At 39.2% G+C, this 11,811-nt stretch overlaps 1 pseudogene; it reads left to right on the top strand.

The window, feature by feature from the left end:
• Window positions 1-2,059: 2,059 nt before the first annotated feature.
• On the top strand, window positions 2,060-3,087 carry LOC132014437 (histone PARylation factor 1-like; annotated as a pseudogene).
• The last annotated feature ends 8,724 nt before the right edge of the window (window positions 3,088-11,811 follow it).

Consider the following 11,811-nt stretch of genomic DNA (forward strand, 5'->3'; position numbering starts at 1 on the left):
TCTATTTGTGATCCCTCTCTGTCAAATAAGTAAATAAAATCTTAAAAAAAAAAAAAAAAGACAGAGTGAGCAAGCATGCACACATGCTGGAGAGAGGGGAAGAGAGAGACAAACAGACAGAGTGTGAATGCACAAGCAGGGGGAGCAGCAGAGGGAGAGGGAAAAGCAGGCTCCCCACTGAAGCAGGGATTGATCCGAAGGCCCTGGGATAATGACCTGAGCCAAAGGTGGACCATTAACCAACTGAGCCACCCAGGTACCCCTAACTTTAACATTTAAACCCAGAAAAACTCAGTAGTATATATTGTAATTTACAGGGGATGTGCAGGGGATGTGCCCAAAACTTACAATGTAAGGATCTTCATACATCTTGTACACAGTATACTTCTTTCCCCATCAAGTAATACTTTGTAACATTTGGTGTCAGGCCTGTTTTAATAATCTCAAATTGTTATTTCTTTGAAGAGGGGGCATAAACATTTATCGATGTCTCTTGCCCATCTCAAGAAAGTTTTCTCTCTCCTTCATCTATGTCATTCTCTTTATTTTATGAATAAACAAAAATCCTGATATTTAATTGTAATTTTTTATTTCATGACATAGAAGGAATTAAAATACTCTGATCCCAACATTTAATCAAATCTACTATTGGAAAAAGATAAAAAGAAAAGAAAAAAAGCAGTGTTAGTCACCCAGCTTCAAAGCTAAGAGAAAGACAAAACAATCAGATTATAGACCCAAATTAGATACACACATAAAAATAACCCATGGTCTTAATTTTTTTAAAATTTTTCTTTCTGCTTTTCTTCCTTTCCTTTCTGTCTTTCCTTCCTTCCTTCCTTCCTTCCTCCCTTCTGTTTTAACTACTATTTCTATATAGCTGAAGTATAGGGATACACTTGGAGAGTCAGAGGGTTGAAAAGACCACTAGGATATTTAGGAAAAAAAAAAAAAACAAGTTTCTGTTCACATAATATGCTAACAATTTGTTGTAACTTTCTAATCATAGGTTCATAGAGTTATACATTGTAATGAGGTAAAAATCACCTTCGAGACCATTAATTTTCCTGATACCCATGCCACCAATATTAGCTTGCAGAAACAGTCTTAGCAAGTTAGAGTTAATTGTGCAAGATCATATGCTCATTTCTATAATCAAATAATTAAATGAAGATATTCAGTTCAAGATGGGAGAAAGAAACAATTCCCTATTTTCCTCTTGTTCCTGGTCATGCTAAAGTTACATAGAAAAAAAATAAATAAAAATTAGCAGTACTGGAAAAAAAAGAGAGAGAGAGAGAGAGAGGTTCTGATGAAAGTTTGAGAAAAGACTAGAAGATACAAAGCAGACAGGATCTGTTCATTGGGGAAATCACAGCAGGGAAACCGTGGCTTCAAATATCCTTTTCTTTTCCTTTTTTTTTTTTTTAATTTAAAATCATTAACCAACTTAAAGTACATCATTAGTTTCAGATATAATGTTCAATAATTTATCTCAAATATTCTAAGTAGAAGGGACAGAGGTCTGATTTCCCAAGGGATTCTCAAAGGTTCTCCATGCTCAGAGTTACAAAGAGCAGGACAAGACTGTACACAAACAGAGCAAATAGTGACGAGACCTGAAGATAAATCTAAGAGCTCGTCACACACCTATCCAGTCACATGCCTGAAGTCTCCAGCTCCTACCACTTCTTCCTGACATGGATGAAATACCATACTTGGGCTTCCCAAGCAGTAGCTACAGATCTAGATAACCCAACCCAGTTACAGAGGAGTTAAAGCTCTATGAGACAAATTCTAACCAGTGACAGAGAAATGCAGGAGGGTACAAGACAAGAAAAAAGTCCTCTTTTCCTCACTCCTTGGGACGGACTTGAGTCTGAGTTTCTCTTTACCTCCCTATAAAAATGTCATAACGGGACAAGGAAGCACATCAGCCTTACAGACTACGCTGTTTTTGAAGGAACTTGATCCAAGGTCATTGTTTGTCATATAAGGTTACATGAAAATGTTAGTTACAAGATAATATGAGGGATTCTGCTGGTGCTGCAGCTACAGAATGGCCAGCTTTGGCGGGAAACACAGGCCGGGAAGGGAGGGGCAGCAGTGTGGGAAACAGTTGATGTGAAGCAAAGTAAATCCTGTGAAGCTGATGTCTCCAGTGACCTTTGAAAAGTAGAAAATCATTATAAGCTTTTTCTGCCCAAAGATTTCTATCACTTCTGGAAATTCTGTGAAGAACTTGATCCTGAAAACCCATCTGATTCACTTTCTACAAGCCTTGGACTTTGATTAATGGGTCCTTATGATATCCTTGCCGGAAAATGTAAAATGAAGAAAAAATCAGCAAACCTGAATTTTAACCTTCACTGGAGATTTTACTATGATCCTCCTGAGTTCCAGACCATTGTTACTGGAGATAATAAAGCTCAATTCCACATGGGGTATTTCAGGGATTCTCCTGATGAACTTCCTGTGTATGTTGGTACAAATGAAGCAATGAAAAACTGCACAATTGTTCAAAACGGAGATAATGTGTTTGCCGCAAATTGTTTCTGATGAGAAAGAAAACAGATAAAAAGAAAACTAGAATCTTGAAAAACATATATGAATAACTCACAGAAGCTGCCAGAGAACTTGGGTCCTCACTGAAACACAGAACCATAAAGATGAAACAAAGAGATAAGAAAGTCATGACAAAGACCTTTCACGGTGCAGGCATGGTTGTCCCAGTAGATAAAAATGATGTTGGATACGGAGAGCTCCCTGAAATAGATGCCAACCTCAAGAGAATTTGCAAGACAACTGTTGAGGCGCCAAGTGATGAGGACAGACTGATTAAAAGTTTTTGCTCCCATTCAGGAAATGACGACTTTTGTGCAGTTTGCTAATGATGAATGTGAATATGGTATGGGGTTTGAGCTGGGAATGGATCTCTTTTGTCATGGCTCACACTATTTTCATAAAGTTGCTGGCCAACTTTCACCTCTTGCATATAATCTGTTGAAGAGGAATCTCTTTGCAGAAATTATTGAAGATCATTTAGCAAACAGAAGTAAAGAAAACATGGACCAACTTTCAACATGAATGAGAGTTGGCTTTCTTTCAGTGTATATTTTAAAGCATTGGTATACACTTGTGATTTTTGTCTTGTTTTGTTTTTAAGGAATACAGAAAATAAATTGATGGAAGTATTTACTAAAAAAAAAAAGATAATATTGGGACACCTGGGGTGGCTCAGTTGGTTAAGCCACTGCCTTCGACTTGGGTCGAAGGGTCCTGGGATCAGGAGTCCCACATGGGGCTCCTTGCTCAGCGGGGAGCCTGCTTCTCTCTCTGCCTCTGCCTGCCACTCCACCTGCTTGTGTTCTCTCTCTCTCTCTGACAAATAAATAAATAAACAAAATCTTTAAAAAAAAAAAAAAGATAATATGAGGAATGACGAATTAAATGTAACAAAATGTATGAGTATACACATATTGAAAAACAGTTTGTAAAGATCTAAAAAGAGGTCTCAGTGGATATACATCTAATTCTTAAGAATAAGTAGGAGTAAAGACTTTGACTATTTATTTATACTTCTCTATTTAAAAGTTCTTTAGGTCATCTACTATATTTGTGATTTTAAAGAATACTAAAAAAGAAAAATATTATAAAATAAGCTCATATGATGGCATACTATTTTAAATTGAACATGGTGCAGATTTTTATATTATTGATAAGGAACTTTAGGTATCAGAAACAAAAATAGTTGATAAATTGCTATTACTAAAAAAATAAGGTAAATAAAATAAATGTTCACATCTTTTCTATCTGCTTAACATTCACGGGTCCTAAATTGATATGTTTCTGCAATTAAAATAGGGACTATAATACAAAGCAATGTCTTTCAAAGTTGTATTTATACAACACAAAAGAAATGCAAATCTGTCAGTTAACGGATTTTTTTTAAATCAATGTGAATAAACAAACAAGTAGATGAAAACTCTTCTTAAAAACTTAACTGAGAGAGTATTTATTTTAGTTGTGCTCTGAATAACAGTATATCACTTGTGCTCTGAAGAAAAAGTCAAGCTCTTTATCTTTGCAAAAAAAGTAATCTCCTTAAGAAAAAAAATGAAATTGATCTCTTTCCTCTAATTTTATTAGATTAAAATTTTAATTTCCTATAATTAAAATTTAGGCACATAAAAACTACAGTGATAACCTAATGAATATAATACTTCTTTAGCTGTCCATACACATATGCTTTCAAGATGCACTATGGGGCCTCTTTAAGATACCATCATAAATTGGTTTAAAAATACTTTTCTTATTTTAAGCTGAAAGTGGGAAAATCTCCCATAGAGAAAGGGTAACATGTCTATAATAAAATAACAGAGTATTAACAGAAGGTACTTATGTAAGTTATACTAAATTGACTTTATTCTATTATTCAGTTATTACCTTTAAAATGCAATATATAGTGGGGCACTAGGGCAGTTAAGCATCTGCCTTTGGCTGAGGTCATGATTTTAGGGTCCTGGGATTGAGCCCCATGTGGGGCTTCCTGATCAGCAGGGAGTCTGCTTCTCCACTTGCCCCTCACCTCCTCATGTACTCTCTCACATGCTCTCTCTCTCTCAAATAAATAAATAAAATCTTAAAAATAAAGAAATTAAGAATTTAAAAAATTAAAATAAAATGCAATATACAAATAAACCATTTTGTTTTCATAAAGCAAAAATTTCAGGTATTCACTCCTGAATAACTTCCATTTGATTTCAGTAAGAATAAACAATTGATTTTAGGTAAATTGCTAAAGCAATATAAACACACTTTTGTTTGTAGTGAAAGTAAGAGACTTTGAAGACCCTAGAGAAGGAAAGTGATCACTCACACACTGCTGGTGGGAATGTAAAATAGTACAGAAGGGAAAACATTCTAGCCATTTCATAAAGCACTAAATTTGCAACCATCAAAACCCCAGCAATCACAATTCTACACTTACCAGAGACACAAAAACCTAGGTTCTTGCCAAAACCGGTACAGGAATCTTCACAGCAGCATGTTTTGTAATTGCCAAAAACAGGAGGCAACCCCATCCTTTTACAGGGGGGATGATTAAACGGACAGTGGCAACTCATACCACAAATACAGTTTAGCAAATCAAAAGGAGACAGAGTATTAACACATTTGTACCACTGGGAAACTCACTTCCCAATGCAGAACACAGGTGGTCAGGGTTTACAAAGCAGGCACTCTGAATGAATTTCCAGAGAATGATTTTGAAGGAAAAATTCAATTCCCCAAAGATCCATACTGTAAAATTTCCTTTTACAGAAAATTCTTGAAATGGCAGAATTCTGGAAATGGGGACTAGCTTAGTAATTGCCAGACACTGGCAGAATGGGTCAGGAGGGAGGTGATAGAGTGACGAAAAGGCAATCAGAAGGATCCTTGTCCTGAGGAAATGAGCTGTAATATGAAGGTCCAGATTTTGGCTATGACACTATTACAATTTTCCAGGACGTTATCCATGGGGGAAAGTGAGTGAGTGGTACACAGGAATATTTCTATATAATTTCTTGCAAATGCATAAGAATCTACAATGTAACGACAACAGTGGTTTAATTAAAAGGAAAAAGAGAGAGAGAGAGAGTTGAGCCTCTAGTATTGAACAGGACCGAAGTATTCATCCAGTCACTGCGTGGAAATCTTGGCGGTCAATCAGCCCCGACCACGGTGTTCCCTTAAGAAAGTCATCTCTCCCGCAATGGAGACGTTCCCAAATGCTGCGAGTACAGGAGGTGGCCCAGGAGAACCAAGACAGCAATGAAGAAATTCTCAAGCAGGGATGGAAATGCATACAGAAAGCAGAGGCAAAAACAAAGAGGTCCCCCAGATGCAACGGCGATCCCCTTAGCGGCATACTGATAACGCGAAGACAGGCGGTGGACTGGATGCGCCCAACAGCGCAGACGGACAGCAGGCCACACCCGGAGTGCTGGAAAGCACTAGGAACGAGAACACCTACTGACACTTCAGCGGAGCCGGCCCGCTCGGCGGTTTTGCCCCTCCCGTCCGCCAGGTGGAGCCCGTGCCAGCACAGGCGTCTCACTGCTCCAAGCGCCACGTGCTAGGCCAAGGTCAGCTCTAGCTGAGCAGGGGCTTTGGGTCCCCGACCGCACACCACCTCCCTTCTTTGCTGCTCCAGCCCCAGCGTCGTGCCCAGACCCACCTGGCACACTTGCCCGTCCGCTGCCTCTCTTTCAGGTGCACTTCTGCCCTTCCCCTGACTCCTCTTCCTACCCGCCCTGAGGAGAAGCAGGAAGTAGGCCATCCGCCATGGCCCCATTCACTGCGGCCTCTCCGGGGCCTGCGAAGTCCCGCAGTGTCCGTACCACCAGTCTGCGGCCGTCCTGGGCGAGTGACTCGGTCCAGTGGGCTGCACACAAGGCCCGGTGCTCCGACAGCACGCGCACCATCTGCTCTCATCCACATGGCCCAAGGCCGAGGTGACCCGAGATTCGAGGGGGAGGGACGGCCGAAGGGCGGCCGGCGGGGCCAGAGGCACAAGGGCAGGCGCCACAGCCAGATCCAGCAGCTCTGCTCCCCCGCCACCTGGTGCTTCTCGGCCTCCTCTCGCGGGCGTGCGCACCCAGGACGCAGAGGACGGCTGCGGGAGCGCTGGAGGGGCGAGCAGGCCCGGACGCGGGTGGCACGGGCTCCCGCCTCTGGGGCTCTTCCAGGTATGGCCAGGACTTCCGGAGGAGCATCTGGCGAGCCTGTGATGGAGGCCAAGCTCCTCCACCCGGGCTGAAGCCCGCAGGCGCAGCTTCGTTGTGCGGCACCTGCACTTCCGCTTCCCGCGTGCGGGGCCGCCCCGGCGGGGAGAAGGTGCGCACGAGGACGCGGGCGCACCACCGCCTCTCCTAGCTGTGCTCGCTCCTGTGGGGGATGCCTGGGGCGTGCAGAGCCCCCTGGAGCTGATGGATCCGGAACGGCGCCACCCACAGACATCCAGGCCCCGCAGGCTGGAGGCAGCCCCAGGACTGCAGATGCGAGTCTGGCAATCAGGCCTTCACCGCGGACTCACACACAGCCTCGTGCCTCGGACCAGCCTTCGGTGCCCTTTCCCCAGATGCTAGCTCAGTGTCCATGCTACTACTGGTGCGCCTGTGTGACCTCCCAGCCACCTTTACAGCGTGGGCAATTCTCCAGTGACCCATGTGTGAAGTCTGATATACTGGAGGAGCAAGCTTGATGATGGACCTTGACCCGTGTCCCACAGAGCGTTTACCTATACCCAGAGCTGAGGGTCGCCGTACACTCCTCTCCCGGCAAAGGCGCACGAAGAGACAACCAGAGCACCTAGAGGCAAGGACCGGAGAGCCAAACCTAGACCTAGGTAGGCTACGTCCCAGCATAGTCGGCTCGCTGGATGGACTGGCCAGCTGCTCTCGATCTCACTCGGACCTGCCCTCAGCAACCCTGCCTTGGCGACGGCTTCTTGGGCTTCTTACTCTCACCAGGGAATAGCCTCATACATTCTTCTTTGCCAGAGACTCTGCCCCATTTCTTGGTGAAAGGACAAAAGCCAGATCACCACCCCATCCTCCTCTTAGCATTTGTGCAGAAATGAACTCTAAATGAAGAAATACACACACACACACACAAGGTTAAGCCTTACTTATCTGAGTATGACTTCAATCAGTATTCTCCATATTCTCCCCCCCCCAAAAAAGTAAAAATGTTGATCCGTAAAACTTTCCCAAACAGTTCTAGTAAGACTTCATTATCACCATTAGTTTTTACATACATTTATAGAACTTAATCTCCAAAGCTTTTGCCATAAGTTGTCTTGCATATTCTTTAATTAAATTCATCTGTGCTTCAACATAACATTTATTCTTTAAAAAAAAAAAAAGAAAAATGAAAAGCATTTCATTCACTAGCACAAGATTGGTTTTTTTTTTTTCCTGTTTGAAACATAATCTCTGCTCTCAAAATCATCAAATGCCTAGCACAAATTTTAAAAATAGACTTTCTTTTTAGAGAAACTTTAGAATCACAGCAAAACTGAGAGGAAAGTAAAGAGTTCCCATACACAGCCTCCCACACAACCAGCATCCCACACCAAGATGGTACTTTTCTTACCTTTTCTGAAACTACATTGACACATCATTATCAAAGTCCATTTTTTATATTCAGGTCCACTTTTGGGATTGTATACTCTATGGGTTTTGATTATAATGACATATATTCACCATTATAGTATCATACAAAATAGTTACATTGCCCTAAAATTCCTCTGCTCCCCTGCCCTACCCCTGGCAACCACCTATCTATAACTGTCTTCACGGCTTTGCCTCCTCTAGAGCATGGTAAAATAGAATCGTACAGTAAGTAGCATTTGCAGATGCTACTTACTTAGCATTTAAGTAAGATGCTTTTTCACTTAGAAATATGCACTTAAGGGTATTTTCATGTCTTTTCATGGCTTGATACCTTATTTCTTTTCAGTGTTGAATACTATTTCATTGTTTGGGTGTATCACTTTTTATCTATTCACCTCCTGAAGGACATCTTAATTGCTTCCAAGTTTGGTCAGTTCAAATAAAGCAGCTTTAAATATACATGTACAGGTTTTTGTGTGGATACAAGTTTTCTTCTCCAAAGAATGTGGTTGCTAGATCAAATGGTAAGAGTACGTTTAGGTTTGTAAGAAACTGCCAAATTGTCTTCCAAAGTGATTGTACCATTTTGCATTCCCAACAGCAATGAATGAGAGTTCCTGTAGCTCCACATTCTTGCCATCATTTGGTGTGTTAGCGTTTTGGTATTCTGATAGGTATGTAGTAGTATTTTGTTGTTTCAATCTGCAGTTTCCTAATGACATATGATATTAAGCATCTTTTCATATGCTTATTTGTCATCTGTCTCTCTTCTTTGGTGAGGTATCTCTTCTTTTGTTCATTATTAATCAATTGTTTGTTTTCTTATTGTCGACTCTTAATGGTTCCCTATATATTTTGGATGGCAGTATTTTATGAGATATGCCTTTCAAAGACATTTTTTTCCTAGCCTGTGGTTTGTCTTATTCTGAGAGTGTCTTTTGCACAGCAGAAGTTTTAATGAAGTTTAATTTTAATGAGGTCCAACTTATCATTTGTTTCTTTCAATAATCATGCCTTTTGTGTTGTATCTAAAAAGTTTCCACCATACCCAAAGTTATCTAGATTCTCTCCTGTGTTATTTTCTAGGGGATTTTTTTTTTCTTTTTTTTTCATTTTGGGTTTTTGGGGGGTTTTTTGTTGTTGTTGTTTGTTTTGTTTTATTGTTGATTGGTTGGTTGGTTGGTTGGTTTAGTTTTGCATTTTACATTTAGTTCGGTAAGTAAATATTTGAGTTATTACTTCTGAAGGATGTAAAGGCTGTGTCTGGATTCATTTTTTTTCTCATGTGTATGTCTGGTTGTTCTAGGACCATTTGTTACCTGAAGTTGGATAGCATCAGTCCTCTAACTTCATTCTTTTCCTTCAACATAGTATTGGTGATCCTGGAACTTTCCCCTCTCCCTATAAAGTTTAGAATAATTTTGTCAATAACCATAAAATGCTTTCTGGGATTTTCATTGGGATTGCACTGAATCTATATATCAAGTTGGGAAAATTAACATCTTGACACAACTGAGCATGTAATATCTCTCCCTTTATTTAGTTCTTAGTTTTCTTTTTACCAGGATTTTGCAGTTTTCCTTGTACACATAATATCATCTTATATGTGTTTTGTTAGATTTATACCTATTTCATTTTGGTGGATACTAATTAAATGGCATTGTGTCTTTTGTTTCACATTCCAGTTATTCATTGCTGGATATAGGAAAGCAGTTGACTTTTGTATGTTTATCTTATAAACATGTAAAACCTCATTATAATCACTATTGCTTCCAAGAGTATTTTTGTTGATTCTCTCTATGTAGATTTTCTATAGACAGTCATATCATCTGCTAATAAGTATAGTTTTATTTCTTAATTCCCAACTGTATACCCTCTATTTCCTTTTCTTGTTTTATTACATTAGCTGGTCTTCCGGTATAATGTTAAGAAGTGGTGAGAGAGGACATCCTTGACTTCTTCCCAATCTTAATAAGAAAACTTACAGTTTCTCATCATTAAGTAAGATGTTAGCTGTGGGTTTTTGTATACGTTTTTTAATCAAGTTGAGGACATTCCCCTTGATTTCTTGTTCTCAAGTTTTTAATCACAAATTGAGGTCGGACTTTGTCAAAGGCATTTCTGCATCAATTGATATAAACATGGGACTTTTCTTCTGTAGCTTGCTGATATGATGGATTACATTAATTTGATTTTTGGATGTTGAACCAGCTTTGCAAATCTGGAATAAATGCCACTTGGTCATGGTATATAATTATTTTTATACATTGTTGGATTTGATTTGCTTATTTTTTTCTTGAGGATTATTGCATCTATGTTTTTGAAAGATATTGGTCTATAACTTTCTTTTTTTGTAATGTCTTTACCTGCTTCAGGTATAAGGGTAATGCTGAACTCAGAATGGGTTAAGAAGTATTCCCTTTGTTTCTGTCTTCCAGAAGAAATTATAATTGATATATTTTTTTCCCTTAAATGTTTGGTGGGATTAACCAGTGAATCCATTTGGGCCTGGTGCTTTCTGTTTTGGAACATTATTAATTACTGATTCAATTCCTTTAATTAATATATATATATGTCTATTCAGATTGTCTATTTCTTCTTTATAAACTTTGGCAGGTAGTATCTTTCAAGGAATTTGCCCATTTTACCTAGATTAACAAATGTGTGGGCATAGAGTGGTTCATAATGTTCCTTAATTATTATTCTTCTAGTGTCCAGAAGATCTATAGTAATGTCCCCTCTCTCATTTTTGATATTAGTAATTTGTGTCATCTCTCTTCTTCTCTTAGTTTTCCTGGCCATTACTGATCTTTCAGAGAACCTCCATTTGGTTCTTTGGTTTCATTGATTTGCTCAATGAATTTTCCTGTTTTCAATTTCTTTGATTTATGCTCTAAATTTTATTATTTCTTTTCTTCTGCTTACTGGAGATATAATTTCCTTTTCTTTTTCTTAGTCTCTAAGCTGGAAGCTTGGATTACTGATTTTTAAATATTCTTTCTTTCCTAATATTTATAGTCAATGCTATGAATCTCCCTTTAAGCACTATTTTCACTGTGTTCAACAACTTTTGATAATTTATATTTTTATTTTCATTTAATTAAAATTTTTTAAAATTTTCTTGAGATTTCTTCTTTGACATATATGTTATTTAGAAATGTGGTGTTTAATCTCCAAGTATTTCGGGATTTTGCTACTATCTTTCTGCTATTGATTTCTAGAGTAATTCTGTTATAGTCTGAGAGCAGACATTGTATGATGTCTATTCTTCCAAATTTGTTAAGGTATACTTTATGGTCTGTCTTGGTGTAAGTTCCATGTGAGCTTGAAAAGACTTTGTTCTGTTCTTGGATGAAGAATTCTATAGATGTCATTTATTTTAAAATTTTAAAAGATTTTATTTATTTATTAGAGAGAGCGAGAAAGCAAGTGAGATAGAGAGCACAGACCAGGGGAGAGGCAGAGGAAGAGAAGCAGACACCCTACTGTCTGGACATGGATAGCTGGACATGGAGCTCAATCCCAAGACCCTGGGATCGTGACCTGAGCCAAAGGCAGGCACAACTGACTAAGCAACCCAGGCACCTATAGATGTCATTTATATTCAGGTATTTGATAGTGCTATGGAGTTGAACTATGTCCTTACTGATTT

Source organism: Mustela nigripes, chromosome 3, assembly GCF_022355385.1.
Source record: "Mustela nigripes isolate SB6536 chromosome 3, MUSNIG.SB6536, whole genome shotgun sequence".
Classification (NCBI taxonomy): Eukaryota; Metazoa; Chordata; class Mammalia; order Carnivora; family Mustelidae; genus Mustela; species Mustela nigripes.